The 17,851-nt window shown below is 41.6% G+C and overlaps 1 pseudogene; it reads right to left on the bottom strand.

The window, feature by feature from the left end:
* LOC129854834 (ethanolamine kinase 1-like) overlaps nt 1-13,489 on the bottom strand; it is a 28,689-nt pseudogene extending 15,200 nt beyond the window's left edge.
* Nucleotides 13,490-17,851: the final 4,362 nt, after the last annotated feature.

The raw sequence follows: 17,851 nt of genomic DNA, 5'->3' as shown, positions 1-17,851 counted from the left end.
CCAGCTACGCCAAACGTTTCTGTCGTGATTGTTTTGATAAACAACCATATCCACCATCTCTATGCCAGACTTAACTTGGACAGGAAACTTGACTCACCCATTCATTGTCAATGAGGGACTTCTCCCACTTCACCAAGCCAGAGTTCTTGGTTTGTCACAGAAATCTGATTTCAATCAACAATATGTTATCGCTGCTCTTATTCATTTCCAGGCATGTTTTTTTTTTCTTCCCTTACACGTTTTGGCTGAGGCAGAGTTATTTTAAAAAGAAAAGGCTTTCTCATCATTTCTGGACTATTTTGAGCGACATCGACACTACCCCCCCAAATTACTAAAACAATCCTGCGTATTGTGTCCACTTATGAAAGCACCATTAGTTAAGTCCAGCAGCACTTGAGCCACCAAAGACTGAAAATTGTGGTTGTTAAAAAAACACATCTTGGCTGCTGTCTGTCATTTTTCTTGCAGTGGTTTCAAATCAGCTCCAATAGAATGTCAAATTGCAGCGGTAAGTGGATCATACAGAGTGGATGGGACTTCGGTTTTTGGAAATATGGACCCGTAAAAGGACATTGTTTGATGTGAATTGAAATATTGAATCTTGCCAGTGCTCATTACTATAGTGAAACTACTTTTGGTCTCTGCATTGACAAACACCCACATTAAAATGGAGATCAGCCAATGAATTTATATCCTGTAAATTTCACACAGAGAAATAAAAGGGAATCAGAAAGTAGACATACAGTATTTACTTAGACTGTGGTGAAATATAAACGTCGTAGGCCAGGTTAATGGGTGCTGTGGAGAAATATTAATGTTGTAGGCCAGGTTAATGGGTGCTGTGGTGAAATATTAATGTTGTAGGCCAGGTTAATAGGTGCTGTGGTGAAATATCAACGTCGTAGGCCAGGTTAATAGGTGCTGTGGTGAAATATCAACGTCGTACGCCAGGTTAATGGGTGCTGTGGTGAAATATCAATGCCGTAGGCCAGGTTAATAGGTGCTGTGGTGAAATATCAACGTCGTAGGCCAGGTTAATGGGTGCTGTGGTGAAATATCAACGTCGTAGGCCAGGTTAATGGGTGCTGTGGTGAAATATCAACGTCGTAGGCCAGGTTAATAGGTGCTGTGGTGAAATGTCAACGTCGTAGGCCAGGTTAATGGGTGCTGTGGTGAAATATCAACGTCGTAGGCCAGGTTAATGGGTGCTGTGGTAAAATATCAACGTCGTAGGCCAGGTTAATGGGTGCTGTGGTGAAATATCAACATCGTAGGCCAGGTTCATGGGTTCTGTAGTAAAATATCAATGCCGTAGGCCAGGTTAATGGGTGTTGTGGTGAAATATCAACATCGTAGGCCAGGTTAATGGGTTCTGTGGTAAAATATCAATGCCGTAGGCCAGGTTAATGGGTGCTGTGGTGAAATATCAACATCGTAGGCCAGGTTCATGGGTTCTGTAGTAAAATATCAATGCCGTAGGCCAGGTTAATGGGTGCTGTGGTGAAATATCAACGTCGTAGGCCAGGTTAATGGGTGCTGTGGTGAAATATTAATGTTGTAGGCCAGGTTAATAGGTGCTGTGGTGAAATATCAACGTCGTAGGCTAGGTTAATGGGTGCTGTGGTGAAATATCAACGTCGTAGGCCAGGTTAATAGGTGCTGTGGTGAAATATCAACGTCGTAGGCCAGGTTAATAGGTGCTGTGGTGAAATATCAACGTCGTAGGCCAGGTTAATAGGTGCTGTGGTGAAATATCAACATCGTAGGCCAGGTTCATGGGTGCTGTGGTGAAATATTAATGTTGTAGGCCAGGTTAATACGTGCTGTGGTGAAATATCAACATCGTAGGCCAGGTTAATAGGTGCTGTGGTGAAATATTAATGTTGTAGGCCAGGTTAATAGGTGCTGTGGTGAAATTTTAATGTTGTAGGCCAGGTTAATAGGTGCTGTGGTAAAATATCAACGTCGTAGGCCAGGTTAATGGGTGCTGTGGTGAAATATCAACGTCGTAGGCCAGGTTAATGGGCGCTGTGGTGAAATATCAACGTCGTAGGCCAGGTTAATGGGTGCTGTGGTGAAATATCAACGTCGTAGGCCAGGTTAATAGGTGCTGTGGTGAAATATCAACGTCGTAGGCCAGGTTAATGGGTGCTGTGGTGAAATATCAACGTCGTAGGCCAGGTTAATGGGTGCTGTGGTAAAATATCAACGTCGTAGGCCAGGTTAATGGGTGCTGTGGTGAAATATCAACATCGTAGGCCAGGTTAATGGGTTCTGTGGTGAAATATCAACGTCGTACGCCAGGTTAATGGGTGCTGTGGTGAAATATCAACGTCGTACGCCAGGTTAATGGGTGCTGTGGTGAAATATCAACGCTGTAGGCCAGGTTAATAGGTGCTGTTGTGAAATATCAACGTCGTAGGCCAGGTTAATGGGTGCTGTGCCAGTGTCTCTCACCAGTGAGAACTTGAAGACTTGAACATATAGCTCCTGAACCTCTCGTCCTGTAACTGTGGCTCCCAGCCCCACACTGTGCTTGTAGCTCTCCAGGTAAGCAGTCAACCAGTCCCTCTGCAGTTCAGGGCTGGGATACAGGCTGTAGTCAATGCCTTTCACACCTTGGGGACGTATCAAACACACAGACAAATTTAATGAGAACCTGTCAAACCAATCAGGCTGGATGATACTGCAACAACATGGGTTAGAAACCCTTGTACCACTCTGGAGATCTGTAACGTATCATGAGGTCCCTGGAAATTCCCAGACTTCATGTGTGTGTGTGTGTGTGTGTGTGTGCCCGTGTGTGTGTGTTTTAGAGAGTGTGTGTGTGTGAGAGAGAGAGTGTGCGTGCATTTGAGATAAAAAGAGAGAGATGGAGAAGGGGAGGGGGACTGGTGGGCCTGACTGTTTAAAAGATCACACTGTAAATCTTTACGTAAATTGTGTATAGGGAAACTTTAAAGGAAAGTTTGTTAGCGTATATTTTACATTCATTTGGGGTGGAGGCAAATAGCTGGATCTACACGACCAATGTTGTGGGAAATGGTTTCATCTTGACATTAGACTACTTTACATCTGACAAACTTTTATTCAAAGGTGTAATGTCCCTTTAATGCGCTTGCTTAGTTCAACGTTGAAGGCAAAATGAAATATTTGAAATACATTGAAATAAAATAAAAACATTTTGCTCTGATTCCCCGTCTGTGAGATACACCTCAGAAATGAACTGTCAACTGAAGGAAGGCACCTGCAAACTCATTGAAGGGGTTGCCTATGTCGAAGGCCTGTTAGTTATCATCAGCATACAGCATACTTCAGAAGGTCTCCCGGGTGGCGCAGTGGTCTTGGGCACTGCATCGCAGTGCTAGCTGCGCCACCAGAGTCTCTGGGTTCACGCCCAGGCTCTGTCGCAGCCGGCCGCAACCAGGAGGTCCGTGGGGCGACGCACAATTGGCATAGTGTCTTCCGGGTTAGGGGTTAGGGAGGGATTGGCCGGTAGGGATATCCTTGTCTCAGTATGTAAAAAAATGTAATAAAATGCATGCACTCTACTGTAAGTCGCTCTGGATAAGAGCGTCTGCTAAATGACAAAAATGTCATAGTCAATGAATCTCACCTAAAGGAGACGAGAGCAATGCACGGTTCATACAGCTTATTGCAATGACACATACACACTGTTCTGTAGCACCTCAGCAATATAATTATTACTCTATCAGACCTAGGTTGAAATTACTTGACCAATATATTCAAATACTTGGCCTGTTTGAGCATGCCTGGCTTAATAAACAAATAGAAAAGTCCCAAAACTGCAAACACCACCCACTAGGCAGACAAGCAAAGCCTCGAAGTATTTTAATGATTTTTTCAAATATTTGAAACCCAGTACCGTACCCTATGTAGAGGTAACTGCCAAAATAAAGGAAACACTTGAGTAAATGAGGGATACAAGGTATATTGAAAGCAAATGCCTGAGTTAATTAAGCAATTGACATCCCATCATGCTTAGGGTCATGTACAAAAATGCCCAGTTGCCCAATATTTTGGCTACCATGGCTAGAAGAAGAGATCTTGAAGCTCCCGAGTGGTGCAGCGGTCTAAGGCACTGCATCTCAGTGCCAGAGGTGTCACTACAGACACCCTGGTTTGAATCCAGGCTGTATCACAACCGGCCGTGATTGGGAGTCCTGTAGGGCAGCGCACAATTGGTCCAGCGTCGTCCGGGTTTGGCCGGTGTAGGCCGTCATTGTAAATGTGAATTTGTTCTTAACTGATTTGCCTAGTTAAATAAATGTTAAATAAAAAAAATTATTATAATAATCTCAGTGACTTTGAAAGAGGGGTTTCAAAAGGAGAATAGTGTGAGTGTGTGTGTCACAGGAGGTTGGTGGCACCTTAATTGGGCACATGGTAATGACTGGAGTGGAATAAGGGCTCAACTGCCTATTAAGACACTTTATGTTGGTGTTTCCTTTATTTTGGCAGTTAACTGTATGCCGCTATAATTGATAGTGTGCTCTGAAAGCTTTAATAGTCAATGCTACAATTCCTCAATAGGATACAATAAAAAAAATAAAAAAAATAAAGATACAATGAAACAATTTTCCACTTTACTCCATATTATGTTCTGGTATGTATGATTAGTTCAGATATCATATTCTTTTAGTTTGTGCTTTACTGTTACAACAACAACGTCCCTGAAAATCTTCAGAGAAACATTAATAATGTTTTCATTATAATCGTGTTGCATACATTAATCATAATGATGATCAAGGCCGTACGTATGCACATAAGGGCATAATGAAATGACATTATGACATAACGAAATGACAAGAGCATTAAGAGAATAGGGTATAGATTTATTATCCATAGCAAAAGAAAGGAAAGATGTGACCGTTTTGTGAACCACATTTTGTCAAAGTGTTAAAATGGAACATGTCTTGCAATTGGACCATTTCATGGAAATAAGTTAAATCAAAGGACATCCAAGTTATTGAGTCTAAAACATGGCAATCTTGTATTCTTACTGACACTGATGGTATATTGCATCAGAATGGCAGAACAAACGCTATAACCAATCAGTTCAGTAGTAATGAATCCACTTATTCTTCATACTGCGTCGCTTTTTTAAATGATCACATGAACTCGCTTGGAACCCTTTTTATGTCAGCCTTGCAACTCAAATTCCAGGCACTACGACCCATCATCCACCCTCTTTGTAGTCATAGATGATGTTTTTAGTCAGGAGGTCGTTGTGACAAAGCACGGTCTGCGAGCCGATCAGAGAGAGGTGTCTTTTCAACGTTTCCATTTAATCTGACAGGGTTTTGATGCTAGGGAACTCTTTCAGCAGTTTGTAACTATGTGGACAAAAAAAATACAAAAATAACTGTTACGTATTGCAGGCACTGAAAGTATCAGTATCACATTCAAATAGTATCATCACATTCAAATTGATCTCATGCTATTATGCATGCAGTGTTTAATTAGCTGTTTAGTAGGTATTTATCGTCTTTATGGTCTTTTTCATATTTGAATTACTTTCAAATACACTTTCAAAAACAAATAGACTATGTCTCCATTGGAGAAAATGCAGAGAACCCCTAGATGAAGGGAGGCATAATTATACTATATGTTATAAAGTACTACAGATGGTCTGCAGTAAATATACACGTTTATAAGGAATAGGGTAGAATCATATTACTCAGGCTCCGCCGCCTGCCGCCTGTGATAGTGGCTACAGTCCATTACGGATTATAATGGGACACCCAGCCGTGATCTGCCCAGCGAGGCCTCTCTACCAGACCAACTCAATGCATTTTATGCACGTTTTGACAACAACAACAAGCAGGGTGTGAGGGCCGTCACCGGCCCAGAGGACTGGTTGATCTCGCTCTCCGAGGCCCATGTGAGAAGGGTCTTTAATTAGGTCAACACCGTATTCCAGGGTGCGTTCTCAGAGCTTGCACCGAACAGCTGGCAGGCATATTAAATAGGTAAATAAGAATTTGTTCTTAACTGACTTGCCTTGTTAAAGAAAGGCTAAATAAAGAAATATTCACAGTAATTTTCAACTTCTCCTTGTCCCAGTCTGTAATCCCTACTTGTTTTATGATAACCACAATCATTCCTGATCCTAATAACTCTAAGGCTTCATGCCACAATGACTACTACACCGTAGCACTCACTTCTGTATTATATGAAATGCATTGAGAACCTGGTTATGGCACACATTAACTCCACCATCCCAGCCAACCTAGACCAACTCCAGTTTGCATACCACCCCAACAGATCCATAGACAACGCAATCTCAATTGCTCTCTACACTGCCCTCACCAACCTAGATAAGAGAAATACCTATGTGAGAATGCTGTTCATTGACAACAGCTCAGCGCTCAACACCGTTGTCCCATCCAAGCTCGTCACCAGGCGTAGGACTATGGGCCTGAACACCTCCTTCTGCAACTGGATCCTACAGAGGGCTGTAGGAGTACAGTACATCCCTGGGGCTGAGCTCCCTATTCAGGACCTCTATATCAGGCGATGTGAAAAGAAGGCATCGAAAATCTTCAAAGAATCCAACCACCCAAGCCATAGACAATCTTCTCTGCTGCCGCTTGGCAAGACGTACCGGTGTATCAAGTCTGACACCAACAGGCTCTTGAACAGCTTCTATCCCAAAGCAATACGACTGATAAATAGCTAACACAATATCTACACGGACTATCTGAATTAATCTTGTTACTTTATTGACCTTTTATTTCAATCTTTGCACTGTCTCTATGCACACACACACACACACACACACACACACACACACACACACACACACACACACACACACACACACACACACACACACACACACACACACACACACACACACACACACAGGGCTCTACACACACACACACTGTCTCTATGCACACACACACACACACACACACACACACACACACACACACACACACACACACACACACACACACACACACACACACACACACACACACACACACACACACACACACACACACACACACACACACACACACACACACACACACACACACACACACAGGGCTCTACACACACTGTCTCTATGCACACACACACACACACACACACACACACACACACACACACACACACACACACACACACACACACACACACACTGTCACTACAAAACACACACTCACTCCAACATTTTCTCACTCACACATAATATGCCCATACATTTATACTGACTGCACACCCACTCACATACAAGCTGCTGTTACTCTGTTTATCTTACATCCTGTTGCCTAGTCACCTTACTTACCCCTATACATATATATCTCCATCATTATACATATCTACCTCCATCACTATACATATCTACCTCCATCACTATACATATCTACCTCCATCACTATACATATCTACCTCCATCACTATACATATCGACCTCCATCACTATACATATCTACCTCCATCACTATACATATCTACCTCCATCACTCCAGTATTCCTGCACATGTAAATATGGTATTGGAACTGACTTTTAAAATATTTCCTGTATATAGTATGCTTACTTACTTACTTACTTTATTGTGCCTTCAAGAATTTCCACCTCTGACTGGATACTGACATTTTCAAAAAACAAATTATACAGGTATACTGGAAATATTTCCATGTTTCAAGTTACTTGTATAACACCCAGGCCATGTGGGCCATTAATCAACCAGTAGTCTCACAGTGAAAATGACTTAAATAAATAAATAAAGTCCATCATTTCCTGTGCCTACAAAGACTAGAAGAGGAAAACGTCTGGCCCGGTATTATATTCTATCAGGGGGAGAACTACTTGTTAATGCAATAGTTCACCAACCTGTAGATGCATTCTCCAGGCCTGCATGCGTTTACAGCAACACAAGTTGTTTATGACACCAGACAGCACACCATATCATCTGGAGAGGTTACATGCTATTTACAATGTCTTGTTTTTCCTTCTTGGGACAGCTCTATCAATCAACAAAGGTCGTATTTTCACGGACGCTACTTGAAAAAAATGCACCTGCGAAATGCTGTGTAAGCATTGTACCGTTCTGATGAATTTTTATGTCTCCTTTCAATCGGCCCCCACAAAATATATAATTTAAACACTGTTATACCTATTTATGCAAGGAGACATACAGTTGCGGTGTTATTATACACAGTTGTCGACATAATTTAGTGAGGTCTGTTAGGAACGTACAATAAATGCAGTGACATAGGCCGTTGTTTACAGTCATGATAGAGGTCTCTTCTCCCCTCCTACAGCCTCCTTCACTACTTCCTCAGCTGCACACGCTCATTTGGATGGAAGAGTTTCTCGTTCTGCTGTGTTCCATCGTTTTTTAGTTGTGGTTGCAAAATGGACACTTTGCTCATCACTCATAAAGGCTTTTGGCCCTATTCACTGACAACTGGTATCTGGATTTCTGGGATATATTGTGACATAGTTTTGTTGTAGCATTCATTCTTGCATTTTCAGAATAACCTTGTTTTTTTGTTAGTTTTGCTTAGAAAAATAGCATAGTACAGAATAAATAGTTGTATTATATTAGTATTTCGTTCATATATTAGCTCTGGATAGGCAACTTATTTATATCATGAATATTCATGAAAATATGTAATATTAAATGTGGTTTACAAATTCCATATCTCTTTAAAAATGCATACTCATTTTTAATTCTCTTTGCAGAATAACTGTTCATATGAAAACTAATGTTTGTTCAAAGGCTCCATCCTCGGTGAAACTTACATGATTCATTCCTATCAACTATTCTATATATATATATAAACAAGCTCCCAAGCATTTCACATCGTAACACCACTCTGCTATCTGGACTTTCTCCCCCTTCTCTTGCCCAATGCCTTTCAGATGCAGGCGGTCGTGGAGGACGATGCTCGCCTCCTCTTATGTCTCTCAGTGAAGTCTGTTTCTGGAGAGCTAGCTACTACAGCAATTAGAGGAATTTCCTCCTCTGGCGGCTCGTTATCAATGTGCCTTATTTACATCTGATTACCAGCTCCAGTGGAGCAGCAGTGATTATGGCAGTATTGTGTGGTTTGTGTTGAGTGTCAAATGGGAGAATTAGCGGGAGGGCTTTGAGCAGAGCAGGAGGCTGCTCTCCCGGTTTCTACGCTTTCCTCGGAAAGTGCAGCTGTACTGTGTCTCTCTTTTCCTGCGTTCCTCCCCTCTCATGTTCTCTCCTGTCCGACTCTGTCCTGTTAGGTCCTCTCCTTCCTCTCCTGTTAGCTCCTCTCCCCTCCTCTCCTGTTCGGTCCTCTTCCCCCCCTCTCCTCAACACCACAGATGTATCTCCTCTCCTTTCTCTCCTCTGCCTCCCACCCCAGTGGGTGACTATCTGATTCAGACAGAGCTCTTCTGCAGGTGCACCCACTCTCCTGCTCCCCCTTTCCCCACGTTTCCTCGGAAGACACACTCTCTCACAAGCACTCATGCATTGCCCAAGTAGAAAAGTCTCTCTGATGCTTTTGTGTGTCGACTGGTTCTCACCCGGGCCTTCTGTTGCTCCATTTAGATACACAGCAAATTGGACAGTGTTGATTTTTCAGTGTAACATTTCTTAGGTTGACTCAGGTTTTAAATGAACTCTGTAAGTGAAAATTAATTAATATTTCATATATGTAATATTAATATTAAATAAATATTAAATTAACACAGTGGTGTAAAATAACCCCAGTCTTGGTGCTACTAACCAGTGTTTCCCAGCATGCTCTATTGCTTGTTGATTTTTAGAATTGTTTGTTTCAATATCTCTGATTTTGCATGATTGATTAATTAATCGTATGCTACTCAAATATAAATAACATAAATTTGTCTAAACTAATCAAATCTGTTATTTGGACTTATTGTACCCGGGTACTGAAATGGTTGTTCCAGTTTAAATGGTTTAGGTATTCTCCTGTCTTACTCTTCAAAACCTAGCATTCATTCTGAATGCAGGTTATGGGTGAATAAAAATTCAAAACGTTGGATTTCCTCACTCTGGCTGGATTCCAATAAGAATCACACATCACTTTTCAAGCCAGCATAATGTGACTTGCAGGCCTGATGTGGCCTGTAAACCATGAGTTTCATGCCACTATATTAGGGTAAAACTAGGGCCTTAAAATAAGGGCTTATGGAATACTGGTGGTATTGAGTGGAATAATTACATTTTTATGATAACATATTTGCTTAGGATCTCACTTGGTGATTGAAATGGATGAATGGAACAACCATGTCTCTGTCACTAACACCCCTTTCAGACATATGGAATGTGGCGCCTTGAAGCACCTCGGCTACAGCATGTTTGTTTGTCTGAAAGGGTACAGCTTTTAAAAAGCCGCCATGAAACCTTCTCTGGAGATAGTTTTGAAGCGCCACTGAACAGGCATTTGACTTGTCTGTAGTGGCGGCAACTTCTGGTTGAAATGTCAATGAAATGATCTCACGATGCCTGTGTGCAGCCTGCCTGCATTCAGACCACTCGCCTCTAAGAAAAGTACTTTGAAGTCTGTTAAATACAATAACTTACCAATACATTTAGTAGAGAGAAAACATCTACCCTACCATTAAAAAATAGCAGAAAAACAACACAGGGAAACAATACCTAATATTCTATACAGAATTCTTCTGTCTCTAAAGGTACAGAAGCCACACTTAAATTTTAAAGGTTATCAAATATTGCTTTTGAAAGGGTATAACAAATACAATCATGGGTGGTAACGCTACAATTCACTCGAAAAGCAAGGCATTCTGGGAAATATACAAGTAGAATTAGCTGTGTACGAAACAACATGCATACACACATTCAAAGCAATCTAATGTATGTTTTTTATTGATTATTGACCTGTAAAAGCCAATACATTTCAATAATTTCTTGAATAAGTGGAACACCTTACAATGAGAGATGTAAAAATATATATATATTTTTTTTTACAGAAATCACCTTATATTGAGTATGATATATAATATTTGTTCTCTCTTTGATGCTTTCTTGTCATATGAATTTCATTTTGAGACTTTTAAATGTGGATCGAGTGATCCAGCTTAAAATATATCACAATATAGCTCCATCTATTGGACTTCTGAATGCGGTGCAATTGTGATAAAGGCTGGTATACGCTCTGTAAAATGAAATGTCCTTTATGTAAGGAAATTGCTTACAAGTTAGCAATTTCGTTTACATACTTGGCTGTTAACATAATCTTAGGGCTCTATTCAATCAGTGTCACGGAAGTTCAGTACTACATTGTGATTTAAATTTAAAGGTAACATTTCCACGTTAGCGGAGACTGCATTCAATGTAAACGCTGCCTATGTCAGCTCAATCGGATATTTCCTGTAAATGTCTATTGCGCAATCTGTAACGGTTCAGCGATACCGATTGAACGGAGCCCTTAGTTACTTCAAAGATTTATGAAAATGGTTTGCTTATACTTCCATTATCATATAATAATAATAATCCCCCCCTGTGTAATGTCACATCATGACAACACTTCAGAATAGAGCTATATGGGCTGTTACTCACAGAAAGTTAGTTGCCTGTGTCCTGTCATAGCAATGTTTAAAAAAAGACTACTAGAGACATGTTGGCTCCATCTCAGATGTATGCAGGAAGCTGCTTCTCTCTTATCATAAAGGTCCCAATCTCCCCATAGCAGTTGTCTATTAAATGGATGACCCAATCCATAGCTAATTGCCTTGACCTCTTGACCTCTCTCCACAAAACACAAAGAACATACTGGAACAGTCTGGTGATATTATTTCAATCTAAAGAGCTAAAGCAGACCCAGTACTTTAGGACTCTAGCTTGACTCTAGTTTGCATGGACTTCCGACCCCTCAACCCTCACAGCAATCGTAAACAACACAGAACATTTGATTGATAATGGAGAGAGACCGTTCGAGGAAGCCGAGCTAATGTCTTATTTTCTTTGTTCCCCCACCTCCTCAATGGGCCAATCATTGCTTGGTGCCACATGGCAAGAGAGTGGACTGATAGCGACAGAAAGAACAGGCTAAACGAGTCAGACTTCACCGTCAACACATCTCATGGAAGAAGAGGAAAGTGCAAATCTTTGCTTTACAAAAAAATATTTAGCAAAATAGAAAATGTCTAAGTAGATCTTGTAGTGTTAACTCACCTCTGCGATGCTGGTGTTCTGCTCTGAGCCTGCTGGACAAGTTTGAGAAATTGTGCCATCTTCTTCCACAGAATATTCTCTGCAGGGTTGTCAGATTCGAACTCGATCGAGAGGATTTTTCCAATTTCTGTCGCAATCAATCTGCAGGGGAAAAAAACTAGGATAATTTATACCATAACTACAGATGAGACTGAGCCAAGATATTGCAGAAAAAAACTCTGGACCAGAAATAGATAGCTGCTATCTTTCCATTAAGCAATCTATTCAAACGAAATGTTGTTTCATTTAGGATCCTATTGATTGCTAGAGTGCATGTTTTGCAGAGTGTTTGTGGTGTCATGGAGCCAGTGGGCTTTTGCTACAGGCTATCAAACTGAGCAGGCTGATAGATGGAGACTGGCCCTGAGGTTTGCCTACGGTTGTCTGGATACTATCCACTAGCATAGCCGGAGTCAAACCTGTTGTCTGGATTCCAATCACTAGCATAGCTGGAGGAGTCAAACCTGCTGTCTGAATACTATCCACTAGCATAGCTGGAGGAGTCAAACCTGCTGTCTGAATACTATCCACTAGCATAGCTAGAGGAGTCAAACCTGCTGTCTGAATACTATCCACTAGCATAGCTGGAGGAGTCAAACCTGCTGTCTGAATACTATCCACTAGCATAGCTGGAGGGGTCAAACCTGCTGTCTGAATACTATCCACTAGCATAGCTGGAGGAGTCAAACCTGCTGTCTGAATACTATCCACTAGCATAGCTAGAGGAGTCAAACCTGCTGTCTGAATACTATCCACTAGCATAGCTGGAGGAGTCAAACCTGCTGTCTGAATACTATCCACTAGCATAGCTGGAGGAGTCAAACCTGCTGTCTGAATACTATCCACTAGCATAGCTGGAGGAGTCAAACCTGCTGTCTGAATACTATCCACTAGCATAGCTGGAGGAGTCAAACCTGCTGTCTGAATACTATCCACTAGCATAGCTAGAGGAGTCAAACCTGCTGTCTGAATACTATCCACTAGCATAGCTGGAGGAGTCAAACCTGCTGTCTGAATACTATCCACTAGCATAGCTGGAGGAGTCAAAACTGCTGTCTGAATACTATCCACTAGCATAGCTGGAGGAGTCAAACCTGCTGTCTGCACTGTAAAACATTTCCTGTAAAAACGACATAAACTTACTGGCAGAAATTGGCGAGTAAATTAAGGTAATTTATTTTACAGTGCAACTACTGTAATCAATTTTACGGGGAACATTTTACTGTAATCTAATTTACAGTATATTACTGGAATTACCCATGCAGCGACATTTTACCCAGTGTTCTTTGCATACATTTTTTACATTTACGTTTACCTTTTGGCCAATTAGCGGGTGCTCTTCTCCTTACATTTTTAAAAATTAAATGTAACTAGTTAAGTCAGTCTTATTTACAACGACAGCCTATCCTGACCAAACCCTAACGACGCTGGGGCAATTGTGCGAGATGCAGTGAGATGCAGTGCCTTAGACTACTGCGCCACTTAGGAGCCCTTAGCATCTTAGCATCTTACAGTCAGTGCATTCAACCAAGATTGATTAAAAAAAACACATCCCAGCCATGGCAAGTAAAACATTTCTGTAACCATTACTGAAAATATTGATGCAGTTAAGGTCTTCAAAATAATTGTAATTAAAACAAGATATCTTATGATATATCTCTGGATAGTGCCAATACAATACTGAGATATTCATGGTAACAAATATATCCTTTTGCATGGCATGCCCTAAAATATGTTAATGAGCAAGAGCCTTTTTTCCCCGCCCACAACATTTTCTCACGATGCACCATAATTAATACTGTAAAACACGTTTACGGTATTTTACTGTGCATTCTACAGTGTTTTACTGTTGCAATTCCAGAAGATTCTTATAGTGTACTGTAAAACAAATGTACAATATTTTACTGTGCATTCTACAGTTATCTACTGTATTCAGTGTATAAAGTATCGTACTGTTAATTAATAGGGTAAGTTACTGATAAAATTACAAAAACGGCTAACAGTGTGGGTTCGATCCACTAGCATAACTGGAGGAGCCAAATCTGTTGTCTGGGTTCTGTCCACTAGCATAACTGGAGGAGCCATCAAATTGTTAATGACATATTGGCCCTATATCACTGTGTCTTGAAAAACAAAACATACCCTTTACTCTGGTACCCACTGAGAAACCATCCTCCGGATCCAAATCTGAATTAGCGCCCCAACTTTACTTTACACGCACGTGCACGCACGCACGCACGCACACACACGCACACACACAATCCCTCCATTCCTTCATCCCTCCATTCCCTCATCCCTCCATTCCTTCATCCCGCTATTCCCTCATCCCTCCATTCCCTCATCCCTCCATTTCCATGCTCCACTGTTATAATTAACTTTACGATCCAGTGTGAGACCCAGTGGATTGACACTGTTCAAATGGTCCTTGGGAAAAACCTAATATGGGTCAATTGTAGTTTTTTGTGAATTGTGGGTCATGTTTGCAGATCTGTACAGTAAATGTACAGTATGTATGTGTGTAAATGTACAGTACCAGTCAAAGTATGGACACACCTACTCATTCAAGGGTTTTTCTTTATTTTGACAATTTTTTCTACATTGTAGAATAATAGTGAAGACATCAAAACCATGCAATAACACATGGAATTATGTAGTAACCAGAAAAAGTGTTGAACAAATCAAAATATATTTTATATTTGAAATTCTTCACAGTAGCCACCCTTTGATGATAGCTTTGCACACTCTTGGCATTCTCTCAACCAGCTTCACCTGGAATGCTTTTCCAACAGTCTTTAAGGAGTTCCCACATATGCTGAGCACTTGTTGGCTGCTTTTCCTTCACTCTGCGGTCCTACTCATCCCAAACCATCTCAATTGGGTTGAGGTCGGGTGATTGTGGAGGCCAGGTCATCTGATGCAGCACTCCATTACTCTCCGTCTTGGTCAAATAGCCCTTACACATCCTGGAGGTGTGTTGTGTCATTGTCCTGTTGAAAAACAAATGATAGTCCCCCTAATTGCAAACCAGGTGGGATGGCGTACCGCTGCAGAATGCTGTGGTAGCCATGCTGGTGTGCCTTGAATTCTAAATACATCATGACAGTGTCACCAGTAAAGCACCACACACCATCACACCTCCTCCTCCATGCTTCACGGTGGGAACAATACATGCAGAGATCCTCCGTTCACCTACTCTGCTTCTCACATAGACAGTGGTTGGAACCAAAAATTGCACATTTGGACTCGTTAGATAAAAGGACAGATTCAATCGGTCTAATGTCCATTGCTTGTGTTTCTTGGCCCAAGCAAGTCTCTTCTTTTTATTGGTGTCCTTTAGTAGTGGTTTCTTTGCAGCGATTCGACCATGAAGGCCTGATTCACGCAGTCTCCTCTGAACAGTTGATGTTGAGATGTGTCTGAGGTTAGAATACAGACACATTATAAGGCCAGGTCTGTTATAATACAGGTCAGGTCTATTATACTACAGACCAGGTCTATTATAATACAGACCAGGTCTATTATAATACAGACCAGGTCTATTATAATACAGACCAGGTCTATTATAATACAGACCAGTTACAATATAATACACTGGCCTGTATTATAATAGACCTGACCTGTAGACCTGACCTGTATTATAATAGACCTGGTCTGTATTATAATAGACCTGGCCTGTATTATATTATAACTGGTCTGTATTATAATAGACCTGGTCTGTATAGTGTGGATAGTCTGGTGGTAGTAATGTCAGGATAGTGTGGATAGTCTGGTGGTAGTGATGTCAGGATAGTGTGGATAGTCTGGTGTTGGTGATGTCAGGATAGTGTGGATAGTCTGGTGGTGGTGATGTCAGGACAGTGTGGATAGTCTGGTGGTAGTGATGTCAGGATAGTGTGGATAGTCTGGTGGTAGTGATGTCAGGATAGTGTGGATAGTCTGGTGGTAGTGATGTCAGGATAGTGTGGATAGTCTGGTGGTGGGGATGTCAGGATAGTGTGGATAGTCTGGTGGTAGTGATGTCAGGATAGTGTGGATAGTCTGGTGGTAGTGATGTCAGGATAGTGTGGATAGTCTGGTGGTAGTGATGTCAGGATAGTGTGGATAGTCTGGTGGTAGTGATGTCAGGATAGTGTGGATAGTCTGGTGGTAGTGATGTCAGGATAGTGTGGATAGTCTGGTGGTGGTGATGTCAGGATAGTGTGGATAGTCTGGTGGTAGTGATGTCAGGATAGTGTGGATAGTCTGGTGGTGGTGATGTCAGGATAGTGTGGATAGTCTGGTGGTAGTAATGTCATGATAGTGTCGATAGTCTGGTGGTAGTGATGTCAGGATAGTGTGGATAGTCTGGTGGTAGTGATGTCAGGATAGTGTGGATAGTCTGGTGGTGGGTGATGTCAGGACAGTGTGGATAGTCTGGTGGTAGTGATGTCAGGATAGTGTGGATAGTCTGGTGTTGGTGATGTCAGGATAGTGTGGATAGTCTGGTGGTGGGGGATGTCAGGACAGTGTGGATAGTCTGGTGGTAGTGATGTCAGGATAGTGTGGATAGTCTGGTGGTAGTGATGTCAGGATAGTGTGGATAGTCTGGTGGTAGTGATGTCAGGATAGTGTGGATAGTCTGGTGGTAGTGATGTCAGGATAGTGTGGATAGTCTGGTGGTAGTGATGTTAGGATAGTGTGGATAGTCTGGTGGTAGTGATGTCAGGATAGTGTGGATAGTCTGGTGGTAGTGATGTCAGGATAGTGTGGATAGTCTGGTGGTGGGGATGTCAGGATAGTGTGGATAGTCTGGTGTTGGTGATGTCAGGATAGTGTGGATAGTCTGGTGGTGGGGATGTCAGGATAGTGTGGATAGTCTGGTGGTGGGGATGTCAGGATAGTGTGGATAGTCTGGTGGTAGTAATGTCATGATAGTGTGGATAGTCTGGTGGTGGTGATGTCAGGATAGTGTGGATAGTCTGGTGGTAGTGATGTCAGGATAGTGTGGATAGTCTGGTGGTAGTGATGTCAGGATAGTGGGGATAGTCTGGTGGTTGTGATGTCAGGATAGGGTCGATACTACATGAGATTAAAATGGGAAAATAGTAGTGATGCTGTGCTATGGAGTGTTCTGCATGGGCTTGCCCCTTGTGTGTAAACAACAACATTCAATATGAAACTAACAAAAAGTCACAAGTTCCTGTTTAAAGTAATTGCATAACACTTTAATTGGGAGGTATTTCTATTGCCTTTAAAGTTATGGTATTATGACAGGTCACAGGAGTTTATGAATTCCAACTTTATACCTTAAAGATAACAATTCTATGATGATTGAACCCAATAAACACTAAGAGAGCAAACCCATGTGTTATTCAAAGCCAGCAGAGACTCGCTTAGGGAGGGAGCAGTCAGCAGGGTTTGGTTCTACTCATTAAAGAGAGAGTTCACCCAAATTACAAAATGACATACCATTACCTTCCCTGGAGACAGTAGCTAGGTAAACCAAACCAAAACATGGATTGCTGTCTTACCTTGTTCCTTAAACTGCTTAAACCAACATGGAATTTTGTAATTTGGGTAAACTATCCCTTTAATCTGAGGGAATATTAAAAGGACACATTTAAACATTGTTCTTGTAAGCGTTTATAGTCACT

This window comes from Salvelinus fontinalis, chromosome 5 (assembly GCF_029448725.1).
Source record: "Salvelinus fontinalis isolate EN_2023a chromosome 5, ASM2944872v1, whole genome shotgun sequence".
Lineage (NCBI taxonomy): Eukaryota > Metazoa > Chordata > Actinopteri > Salmoniformes > Salmonidae > Salvelinus > Salvelinus fontinalis.
The sequence above is the reverse complement of the archived record's forward strand: the minus strand, read 5'-3'. Positions and strand labels throughout refer to the sequence as shown.